Source organism: Eurypyga helias, unplaced genomic scaffold, assembly GCF_000690775.1.
Source record: "Eurypyga helias isolate BGI_N326 unplaced genomic scaffold, ASM69077v1 scaffold2429, whole genome shotgun sequence".
NCBI lineage: Eukaryota > Metazoa > Chordata > Aves > Eurypygiformes > Eurypygidae > Eurypyga > Eurypyga helias.
The window spans coordinates 8,057-20,640 of record NW_010272515.1 but is presented as its reverse complement, the minus strand read 5'-3'; positions in this window follow the sequence as shown (position 1 = coordinate 20,640).

Below are 12,584 nucleotides of genomic sequence, written 5' to 3'. Positions count from 1 at the left end.
CTGAAATTTTATTGTAGGACTTACTAGCTCATACAGCTATGAAAAATGGAAGATGTAATCTGTTAGAACATACAGAGCATAATTTTCATATAAGATCACTTATAGGTTATATAGTGAGTCTATGACTGTGCTGCAAAGCCCAGCACTTCAATATGAGTTTGAAAAGAGAGCGTTATTGATGACTAGCAACATTTAGTAATTTATACCCACACTGAATAGAATTTTACCTCCCACTGGGCCACATAGTGGGTGAACATGTAGACACAGAGTCATTAAGAAATGTTCAAAATTGTATTTTTAGTTGTCAAATAAGTTCTTTTATTACTCTGCCCAGGCTATCAGGGATTCTAGTGATACCATAAACACTTCTAGAAATTACATTAAATTGTTTTTTGAATCTATATGGTATAAAATAATTTTTAATTTGATTATTTTAGGATTTTATACGTCTGTAAGGGAGTTTCTCATTGCAACATAGGAATCATCTTCACTGTGATTTAAAGTTCTCACTTAAACTTCATGCAAATTAGTTGGATGGCTGAGCTTGTGTGTCAAAAACTGGCACATCTTATAAGGCCTATCTTCCCTTATCTACTGACTCAAGGGGGTTTTGAAACTTTTTGAAGGCCCTGGTATACCAATAAGTAGTAATAATGTATCACGTACATTAGTAATTGCTAATGAGCCTGTTCAAGTCCATAAAGAATATAGATACTGTCGTAGCAGAAAAATTAGAAGATAGGGCATCTCTGCTTAAGGAAAACGTTCCTTTTCCCAGGTCTTACTAGCCTTTAGGCTGTCTCCTCTACTACATTCCAGCTTGTTGGACCTGTTATAACTGCCATTACCGCATCAGTTTGATAGTCCTCTTCTTCAGCAGCAGGAAACATGGGATATATCTGTCCCTAGTATGTGCCCCTTCTGGGAGCACTTCTGCTGCAGTGCTGGACACAACCTGTCAAGGCAGGACTATTGTCTAAATGGGCTGCAGAGTTTCATGTAAATTGAAAAAATCCACACTGGACATAGAACCAGAGGAGGTGGTTCTGTAAGATCCCCTTCCCCATTGCATTAGTACAAAGAGTATAAAGGGGCCTTATTAAAGAAAAGCAAGAATAATATAAAAAATGAGTCAAAAAGCCACCTCAGAACTACCTGGCTGAGGTTCATCACTAGCTCTGGAGGACAACTGTAAAATCACAGTTAATATAGAGATAACTTGTGACACCTCAGGACTAGGAATTGTAGCTTCAGTTCCTAAAGAATAGTTGAGAACTGCAGGTTAGAATCTGCTCAGGAATGACATGAAAGAACACACCATAACACCACCCACTTATCACAAACACTTCTTTCCCCTGCATGGTAGTAAGAGTATGGGACAGTGCACGGGAATAGGTGATTCTATTATACCCAACACAGGGATCCAATGCAACAGCCACTTTCTCATGGAAAGGAAAGGAGGATACATTCTCCAAGCTCACAATATTTGAAGCTCTACTGTAATTTATGAAATACCACCACACCACTTCTGCTGCTTTTCAGGGGGTGCTGGAAAGAGACAGAGGAGATCTGGGCCCCAGAGAACAAAAGATTCAATTGATTTGGGGTTTTGGTGTTTTTTTTTCTTTGCCACTAAGCCTGTAAAATGTAGAAAAACTGTCTGGTCCCTGCATTAATAAAAGTTTGAAAATGCAAAGCTGGGTTTCAAAAGACTTGGGAACAAGTATGACAAGAAAGACTGCTCCTACCTGAGACATACAAAGAGGATCAGAGTTCTTAAATTCAAAGTAAATTACATAATAGGTAGGGAAATTCTAGGAAATGTTTCACTTAATTTAGTGGTTTTGTTCCATAAATGCATACGGAGTCCAACTGTCATGGAAATATTTTCTGTGTATTTTCACTACTGGTACAATTAAAAGGACAATTATTCCACTTACTAACAGTATGATAACCAAAACTTTCAATTTTCAGAATGTGACCAGCCACCATATGTCCACCAATAGGTTGAAGGTTGGGCACCAAAATCCATTTTAGTCTAAATAAGATGGAGTATGTATTGTCTTTGAGGCAGTGATTTCTGATTCATGCTGCTGTAAAAGCAGATACTGGCTCAGATCCTCTCAGAGATATTCAGCTGTTATTTACTAGGTCAAGCAACACTCTTCCCAAAAGGAGTTACTTACTGAACTTTGTACGTAGGACTTAGCTGGTAAGTCCTTAGTATGTGTTTTAATATTTTAGGCTGTATTTTAGGATATGCTTAGCATTTCATAGGACCTCAGCCTATGAGAAACACACACATGTTCTGAATTTACAATAACCAACAGTTCTTACTGCAAACTATGCAGCAAAGTGCATGTATTAAGTTTTAAATCTGTCTTGCAGGATATTCAATATATATTTGTTTCATTAGGACATACAAATTTCCCTTCAGATGGTCTGGGGAGGTATGAAGGACAGCAGAGCAAGTCAGATTCAATAGGAAATTTATGTCTTATGCAGTAAGACTCAATCACAAATGTTCATATTTTACCAAGATTTTCCTTGAGAGTGTGATTGTGAAGATAGAGGGAAAAAGAGTAAAATGGTTTAAGCCACTTTTAATCCTTTCAGATCCCAGTGCCAGCCAGGTTAAGGAGTTAAATGAGCTTTTTATAATTAAAAGCTTAGAAATACATAAAAGCAGACTGGTATTAAGCTACCATAACACTGTAGATATTACTGCATAATCTTTCTGCCTATAATGGTTCTAGCTAGCTTTCCCTTCCTGTACCAAAGTGACATCTTGAGCTCCATTATAAAATTCCGGCAAGCTCCACAAGGTTGTTGTACATGCATCTAGAGACAGATTTTGGAGAATATTTTTAGACCTTTGTACAAGGGCTAGCCAGACATTCACAGTCTCCAAGGGGAAGAAAAAAGACAAGAACAAAAAAATCATGATGTTTTTTGTAAAACATAATTTCATTGGAGTGAAGATGCTAACCACAAGCTACCTTAATATCATCAACCTAAGGAAATCTGGGTGAACTTGGGAAGCTTGCTCAGGAAGGCTTTTTTCCCCCTGAATACAAGGCTGTGAAAATATGATTCAGTTTTCTGAACAAAAAGACTGAACTGGGTGAGATGAATCAGTAGCTGGAATTTCAGCAGAAAGTTAAGCACAGACAAGTTTGGCTGTGAAAGTGTTCTGCTTCAGAAAGGAGCAGCTTTGATTTGAAGCAAAAAGTCCAGAGGGCTGCATCAAGGTCTCTCTGGTCATCCCTCTACAAAGCAGTGAAAAACATCAAAGACACAGGACAGACACATCCACTGCTGCCAGGGAACTAACAATAACCTGTGCAGAGCAGCCTCACAATTGCTCTTGGATTCCCTCAAATGAGCCCTGAGCATATATAAAATTGGCCGTTTGTTTGCTTTTTCTCCTTGCATTACACTTGATTTGCTGTAAGGTATTCTTTATGTCCTTTAAACCCCACCTCACAGTAGGTTGCTATAATGACTTCCACATTAGTGTAATTTTGCTTTGTAATCAGCAGAAGGTTTCTTTTTTTTTCTTTTTTTTTCCCTAGAGGTCCTTTCTGAAACTGAGTTTTAATCCTGTCATAAACTGCAACATGTGTTCCTCTAAAAATACAGGCAGTTGTGGTATGTTAAACAGGTTGACCTTCTACATTAATTAAAAATAACTCAATCCATGAAAATAGCTGTTTCAATGAATATGCAATGGGAACACGTTAGGAGGGCAGGCAGGAGGAGGGACCACAAGCACAACTGGAAAAGCCTTGAACTGCAAAGCTCCACTGCAGTGCTGGATGTAATTCCACTGATATAAACCAGGTATATGAGTCAACACAACTTCTCTTTGTAGGTAGGTTTGTTCAATGTTTCTTTAAATTATTCGCTTTCATTTTAATATATTTTTCTGTGTTATTTTATTTCATATGTTTGGGACATCCCTATGCTATATAGTATTATATTCAATATTTGGTTTGAAAATCCCCCACATATAAAATAATGAAAAAGATTTAAAATTAATTGTTCATGCTTTATGAATAAAGGGTAGTATGTACATATACCTCGGGGGCCAATTTCTCAAATCCTAAATTAATGTCCTTTTTGAGGACTATATATATAAATATGTGCTTAATGAACTGCTTCCCCTGAGATCAGTGGGACTAAGACTTACGTTTAAAGTTAAACCTGGACAATCAAACAAAGATTCTTTTGTGAATGACAGCCTAAGATTGAGATGAGTCCAATTACTGACAACTACTCTTAGATTGCAGTGTTGTCAATGTAGGAATCAGGCCCTTAACATGCATTGCTCTGAATTCCGCACAAATAGCAATTGCATGTGCAGACCAAAAGCACAGAAGTAATCAATCAAAATGAATTAATTTTCTAAGTACAAATCTGCTGAGGGGAAAAAAAAAAAAAAGGAAAAGGGCAAACAAAGGGATTTTTATTTCCTTCTTCCCACCTTTCCATTAGCACCCAATAGTGAAAAAAGCCTATTTGTATCAGTCAATGCAATCACAGCTGCCTTGCCTGCACAGTCCCCTGAGGTAGGCTGCACTGTCCTTGACCCCTCACAGCACCTACGTTTATAGTCTGCAACACTTGCAAATCTTTAAGATGACTCTACTTAATGGTTCCCCCAAATGCACTGCTCTTAACCCCGAAAAGGGTTCATGTTTGTACGCTGAAGCTTTGTTTGGAAAGATTTACTTTTGATTTCAAATAAACACACATTCTGGGGACTTCCTGGAGATTCACTGGATCTGTCAAGGAATGGAAACATAACAGATGCCCACCAGCTTACTGGCAAAGAGAAGAGGTTCTGTCAAAACAGCATATTTATTTGGAATTAAGAATCTAATTTTAAATCTCCTTCCTTGGTGACACTCGTATCTTTGGCATTTACATTTCCAATATTTACACTACTCTGTTAAGAACACTTCAGTAAAATCTTTATTTCAAAATAAAATTTCCTAACTTGGCAGGCTCATGCTTACTTTATAAATATAAGAACTTTAAATCTTTTTCCATATAAACATGTGTAATATTTCCTACCAAAAGTGTGTGACATCCAAGTTCAATTATTCTCAATCCATAAATCTGTACAAGACAGCTCATCCAAAATAAAGCATCAGCCCAGGCATAATTACAAATAAACATGTCCAGTAAAGGTAAATAAATAAATACCCTCTAAGAATGAAATAGAATCAATTTGCCATGAAAATTACATTGTATGTTAGAATATCCCATGGGTTGACTGGAATACAACTGTGGTGAAAAATGACAGGAGACCTTTTCTTCCTAAGGAAGTCCACAGTCCTCTGCCAAGTTGGAAATTAGCAAAAGGCGAGGAAGATAAAGACAGCCCAGGTTGTCCATTTTGCCAGTACACACGCAGCCCAGCAGGGAGGAGGCTGCCAAGAAGAGCTGTTCAGTCCCTCCTGTCAGCAAGCATCTGGGGACATGGTCCAAAGATGAGCAGCACTCATGGAGGCACCTTGCCTTCAGCTCCAAGACACAGAATGAAAACAGAATGAAAAAAAGGTGTATTTTTCCAACCGACACCCTCAATACACAGTGCCACATGAGCAGGCCCACTGACTGTGCAGGGGTGACTGCAAAAGTGAACATTACTCACTGAGGTTGACAGTAGTGCTGTTTTAGCCCAGATTACCTCACATTTTGGATAGGTCAGCAGCAAGAGATTAGGAGCCAGCCTGAGCATGCGTTTAAGTGTCCTGAACTCCGTGGCCTTCACTATCCGTAGCTCCCACCAGCTGTCAGCCTGGCTTCCTCGGCCACACTGCTTTGGAAGAACTGACATTTGGCTGCCCGTAAATGAACTGGGCTGCACGCACTCAAATCACCCCTGACTCATCTGGCCATGGAGAAGTTGTGACCATACTACAGCACACAACGTCCTCACACCACTCTTTGGGGTTTGGCTTGAGCCTGGTTGTGCTGGTGAACCTGAATTTGACAACAGGCCTGGATTTACTTAGAATGACTCCAATGGAAATAGTGTAACGTGGACGCATACTGAGGCTAAGCGTAATTCAAAACCGTGTAAAGTTAAATCCCACTTATGAATCTAGTACAGTGTTGAAAGGCATAAGATTCTGATAAAAGCTTCAGGTAGCTGCAAGCTAGGCCTTACAAGCCCGATATCTTCTGTGCCTTGCTCTCAAAACTGAGTAATGGAAGTTTCTTTAGATATCTGGCTCTCTGTACTATGTGTGAGAGACACTTGCTTTGAAAAGGTAACCAGAAAGCTAGAGTGGTGAGCAGTAGCCCACCTGTGGCTAGCCAGAGAGAGAGGAGTGAGCTTTGTCTTCCCCAGAGGAAATATTTCTTGGCATCCAGAGCTCTGAATCTTTACCTTAAATCAGGAACCTCTGCAGGAACTGGACACTTAAAATCTCAGGCTGCCTTGAGAGGACTTCATGGTTCCACCTGCTGAGTCACATTTCAACCGCAAGAGCCCGTTTAGCACAGCCTGAATGCATTCAGGCTCCTAACCCCGTTTCTCAGGAGTGTTCGCCAAATGTCTTGCAAAAGGTTAAGCTGGGAGGCCCTCTTCTGTCGAAATGAAGCATGCATGATTTACTGCACAGAAGAGCACACAAAGCAGCACAGCTCTGGGAACTACTGATTAGGAAAGTCAGCTACAAGCCCTGAATTTTGCTGTCAGCTCGTCACAGTGTTTCTGTCAGTGTTGCATGTTCTTCCTCCAGGACTGCTTAAGCAAACCTGAAGGCAGAAGCAGACTACTGAAAAAAAATCAGCATTACCCAATGCTACCTCTCTCTCCAGCAGTTGCGGGACAGTTTTAAACCCAATCTTTTTCCCTGTCCTCTCTCAGCCATACAGACAGGTTGTTAAAGCACTCCCTGATACTGCTTTTTGTACCTTTTCCAGCTGGGATGAGAATCAAAGCCACTTCCTGGCTCAATCTCCTAGGCACTGCGTAAAATAAGGGCTTGTCATCCACCTCCATTTGAAATAAAGACTACAGATGTGTTGGAGGGGAGACAGCAGACAGCTGATACTACCCATGTATTTTACAGGTATTGTCATCACATGCCACAGATTAGGGCCCTCAAGACCTGTTCTGCTTAGTGGTTGGCTTCCGGCAAGGTTTAGGGTGGAGCTGGAGAAGGAGCCTTCTGAAGCAGGGCAGGTCAGCCCAGTGCACCACGATGAAGCTTCAGGCAGCACAGAACCGTTCATACTGAGTTTTGTCCCAGGATTAAAATGGAGTTTCTGAATTGGCACCTGAAATCCATCTCAGTTCTGATTTAGCTGTTAAAGTCTGTCATAGGATCCAATTCTTGTTCCACAATGAAGTTCAGACCTTTGTTTCACCAACACATTGCAGCCTAACAACAGTTCTTGCACTGGTATATGCTGGCATGAACCTGTAGAACATCACTGATTCTTGTCTTAAGCAATCTAGGAAAAAAAAAAGAAGGAAAAATTGGTTAAAAATTTCATTTCAAACTTACTGTCAAATACTTTTTACACTCAGAAGTAAAGATTTAAACCAAAACATTCAGATTTGTTATCTCCTCTTTCTTACCCTGGCTGAAAATCAGTATTACATTCATTTACATCAGCTAGGTTAAAATGAGACATGGGAGAAGAATCGGTTCTAACTGGCCAACAGTGAGACTCTTTCAAAACTCTCCAAATCCACAGTGCATGCATAAAATTAACTAGTGAGGTGTACAAGCTGCAACTGAAAGCATAAATAACTTATGCAAATAGGTATTCTTGAGGTCATTCCTTCCTACTTTTTCCTAAAACCACCATGTCCAATGTTTTTTGTATTCGTGTCTTCATTAGAGTATTGCCAAAAGGAATGATGACAACCCACCACAGTGATTAGATAACCTGAGAAACTCTATTATTCTGCAAAACATCTTTCATTGGAATTACTTTAAAGACGACAAATATCTGCTTCTTCTACATGTGATAAAAAATTAAAATAATTTAAAAATACTTTACTTGAAAGAAAATACATTGTATTTGATAATTTATCGCAATAAACCTGTGAGACTTATATTGCTATTAACCTGAAGTTTTTGTACAAAGCTGTTGTTCATGGAAAGCAATTCAGGGTTCAAAGGCTTCATTTATTACATTTTTTTATCCTTCCTAGCTGGAAAGGGAATGGATAGATTTTTTTCCCCATTGTTGTAATGACAATCTAGTTTTCCCCAAGATCTGGTGTACTATTGTTCCCGTGGCACTATCTGATTCTTTGCATGCTGCCAACAGTATGAATCCTTACAGTGACTTCAGTTGGCAGTTTCCCAAGTCTGAGGTTCTCCTTACATGTAATCGTGTCCCATGGTTTGAACTACTGTAGGAAAAGACCTCATTGTGTAGATTTAAAAGCAGTACAACTACTGTGACATGGCAAAGTATGACTATCTGGGTTACTCATACAGTCTTCTCATAGTGAGATAAAGGATTTTAATAATAACAAAGCAGCTGTAGTTTGGTCTCTCTTACTGAAGAGTACTTTTGTAATCACCTGCAAATGCTATAAAGGGAGCCATTACTACATAAAATCATTGTTTTATACATGAGGGGCACTGAAAGATGAGTTTCAAATTCTATTTAAAGAGTCAAATATGTGCTGTATTAGTGGCTCAGTGGTTGAAATAACACCATGTAAAAATATTAATAACAAACAAGTAAAAAAGCGTATTTCATCTAGTACTATGTCAAAGTTCTTAATGAGCATGAATTAAAGCTTACAACACCCATGTGAGGTTGATATTATTGTACCGAATCGATAAATAATCTGAAGTTAAGATAAAGACACTCAAGCTGATACACCCAAAGTCACAAACTCAGTCACTGTCAGGGCCCTAAGCACATTCTCTCCATCCCGGGGGTTCAGCTGCTTGGGCTAAGAGCCAACCGTGCCAAGCAGCTGTCAAACCTTGAAATTATGAAGAAAGAGCTCTCTGAGAAAAAGCTGGAAGAAGCCTCAGCAGAATCTCTCCCTTTTTCTTGGGAGATGCATTTAAGCAGAGGCTCACCCTTGGTCCCTCTTGCAGGTCCACATGTGCTTGGTCTCACATCTGATTCTGAACCTGGCTCTGAACCAGCAACTTGGCTTTTAGGCTAGACCTCAGACTTGCCTCCTCTCTGCAAAGCTGTTGGGCTCATAGTGGATCCCAACTTACCCTGGTTACCACCAGGAACCTGCTCTGATCTTCTAGCTCAGGTCCTGTAGGATGGTACCCTGGTTACACTCCAGCAGGGCCAGGTGAATGAGCCAAACATCTAATTTTAAATTCAGCTCTTAGACAACGTGCCTTACAGACACATGTACACACATAAAACACAAAGTTAGGCTTAAAAAATGTTATAGGAAACCACCAAGTACGTGGTCATAGCTTTAAAAGAAAAATCTATTGTATTTCCAGAGCATTAGGTGCCTGAGAAACTCTTTTACGGCAACAGGAGAAAGAAGTGTTTTAACAGCAGTAATATATGGTTTCTTATCACTACCGGTAAGAAGTTTCAACATGCTTTGCCTCACCAGCTCAACAGGGCTATTATAGCCTTTAGCTACTTATTAACCTAATCACAAGTGACAAAAATAAAAAAAAAAAAAGGAAATCACACACCATGAGCCTCTTACTAATCTCAGATAATGCCATAATAATAGTAGCCAGCCCAAAGAGGAATGCTTTTTCGTTGACTTCACAGATAGAACGCTCAAACAGCTAAGCTGTGTGTTTAACTGATGTATTTCTGGAAATCAGATCATTTTCTTTCAGCATATTTGAGTTCCTTTATTAATGGGACCACTCACAAGTATCACAGATATCTGGAGATATTTGCAAGAAATTAACTTAATTAAAGAAAACAAAAGTAAATATTTTTAAAGCCATGCAAAACACGCTAATATAAATGTTTACAAAGTATAAATCATGGATAATGTCTGTGTGGTAAGTGCAAATTATTGTAATTGCAGAATTCAATCAAATTGTCTGTAGATTCAAATTCCTCCTTAAAACATATATGTATTTTTTAAATTCTTTCACTATTAGCTCATTGTTATGGTTTAACCTGATCTGGCAATTAAGTACCACACAGTCCCTCGCTCACCTCCCCCTCACCCCACCCCTGGCTCAAAGAGCAGGAAGAGAGGAAAAGACAAGGAAATCTCATAAAGTTGAGATAAGAACTACTTAATAATACAAAGTTATAGTGATACTAATAATAACAATACTACTAATAATAAGTAATTAAAATAATAGAAAATAGAACGTATTATACAACAGCTCGCCACCTGCCAACCGACAAAAAATAAGGTCCCGAGAAGTGAAGACCCTGAGAGTGGGGAGAAAACCCGATGACCCCTCAACCCACTAACAAAAGAACCTGCCCTACCTCTAACAACTTTGCCAAGAGCTAACAAAAGAGCTAATGACCCAACTATCAAGGTACCCCAAAGACTTAACGACCCCAACCCCCAGGCCAGAACTGTGCATGTGCAGTGAGCCTGACCACTGAGTCTGATCTACCAGGGAATGAAACACTCTCTCAGCTGCTTTGGGCCAGCTGACAGCACTGTGAAGTAAAGGAGCTCATTCCTGCCTGGAAGCAGCACACTCATTAAGCTCCAAATATAAACTTGTATAAATAAATACACTTAGCATTTCAGTTTCCCACTCATGTCTCTCATCTTTCACATATATCTAATAAGCGCAGTCCTTATCCTTACAAAAATGCATGCAATGAACAAATACCCTGTGGAAAGTTACACTGATTTCAATAAAAGTTCTCATTTTTATGTCTTACAAGACTTATAAGAATATAGAAGGTGAATACAGAATCTGTATGGAGACTATATGCAAGGTCATCATTAAGCACAAGTAGCTACAATGACTGCTCTGTGCTTTGCTGTCCTATTCTAAACTCCTCCCCACATGGTCCACAGTAACTGTGCTCTGGGGAGACTGCAGAGTGCTTCATGAGCCCAGAAGAATGGTTCACTGGTGAGAGAAAAATTTAAGCTTCTAATTCAAAATCTTGCTGTATTGTGCTCTTTGTCAAAGGCCAGCCTAGACTGGGCAGCTACATTGTCTGCAGAAATACCTGAAACTCCAGCCCTCGCCAAATGCTTTGACATGTGCTTATCTGTTAGCATGAGCTATTTCACTGAAGTCTGTGTTCAGAGCAAACCTACCCATGTGCCTAAGTGTTGAAGAGCAGAGATTTAAAATGTTGTGCAACTGGAGGCTGGCAGTGTGACATTTGCATATTTCCTTCAGCACCTGATCATCAGCAAATACCACCAATATCACAATACTGAGCAGTACTGAGAGTTGCAATTGGAGGGTCACATTATTTTTGGAGCAGAGTGTTTTGGAAAAGCCTATTTAATTTGCAAAGTATGTTGTTGCAATACACTGCTGCTGCGCTGAGTAAACATGTTAGTTATGCTTTGCCTTGTCCACCATATACTACGCAATCTGAAATATCTGCTGAGCAGCAGCACAACAGATGTCATTAATTAAATGCCAGTGAAACAACAGGAACCACAGAATGACATCTAAGGCACTTATTTCCTGACTGAAGTTGAGATGAATACTGCAGAACTCAGCAATTGCGGTGTTGTAACTTTTGGTGAAAGGTGGTTGCTATTTTACAGATAACAATCACAGTGGCATTGCTGTTTAACATCTTCATTAATGAACTGCATGATGGGGCACAGTGTAACCTAAGGAAGTTTGCAGATAACATAGGAGGAGGAGGAGTGGCTGATATGCCAGTGGGTTGTGCTGCCATCAGAGGGATCCTGACAATCTGAAAAAATGGGCTGACAGGAACCTCATGAAGTTCAGCAAAGAGAACTGCAAAGTCCTGCATTTGTGAAGAATCCCATCCCATACACCAGTATATTCTGAGGGCCACCCAGCTGAAAAGTAGCTCGGCGGAAAATGAGCCGGTGGTCCTGGTGGACACCACGTTGGGCATGAGCCAGCAGCGTGCCCTTGCTGCAAAGAAGGCAAATGGTATCCTTGGCTACATTAGACAAAGTATTGCCAGCAGGTTGAGGGAGGGGATCCTTCCCCTCTACTCCCCACTGGTGAGGCCACACCTGGAGTAGAGCTAACAACCACCAAGATCTCTGCAGAAGTCTCTGTCCGTGACAACTTGACACAATGGAGCCATGGCCTCTGTTTGTCCCTGGAGCAGGAGTATAGTAATGTGTATCTTACACTGTCTTGTCATGAAGCTAGAGAGTAATTTCTAAGCACTCCCTCGGGCATCTAGAATTTGTCTGCTGATGGCTGCCATGTAGATATATAAATAAAGAGTTTCTCAGACCACAGGACAGATTGAGGGCTGCTGCAGGGCACAGTCATACCTGTTCTTCTTTCCTCAGCTTTTACTAGTATGAACTCTGATCTAAAAGACTGCCATGGCCCTGTTTGTGTCACTGCCAAATATTTATTTTTCTGTAATGAAGCTGTCATTTAATCTAGATTTACAGAATAATTTGTCAGATGGGAGGCCATCTGGTCCAC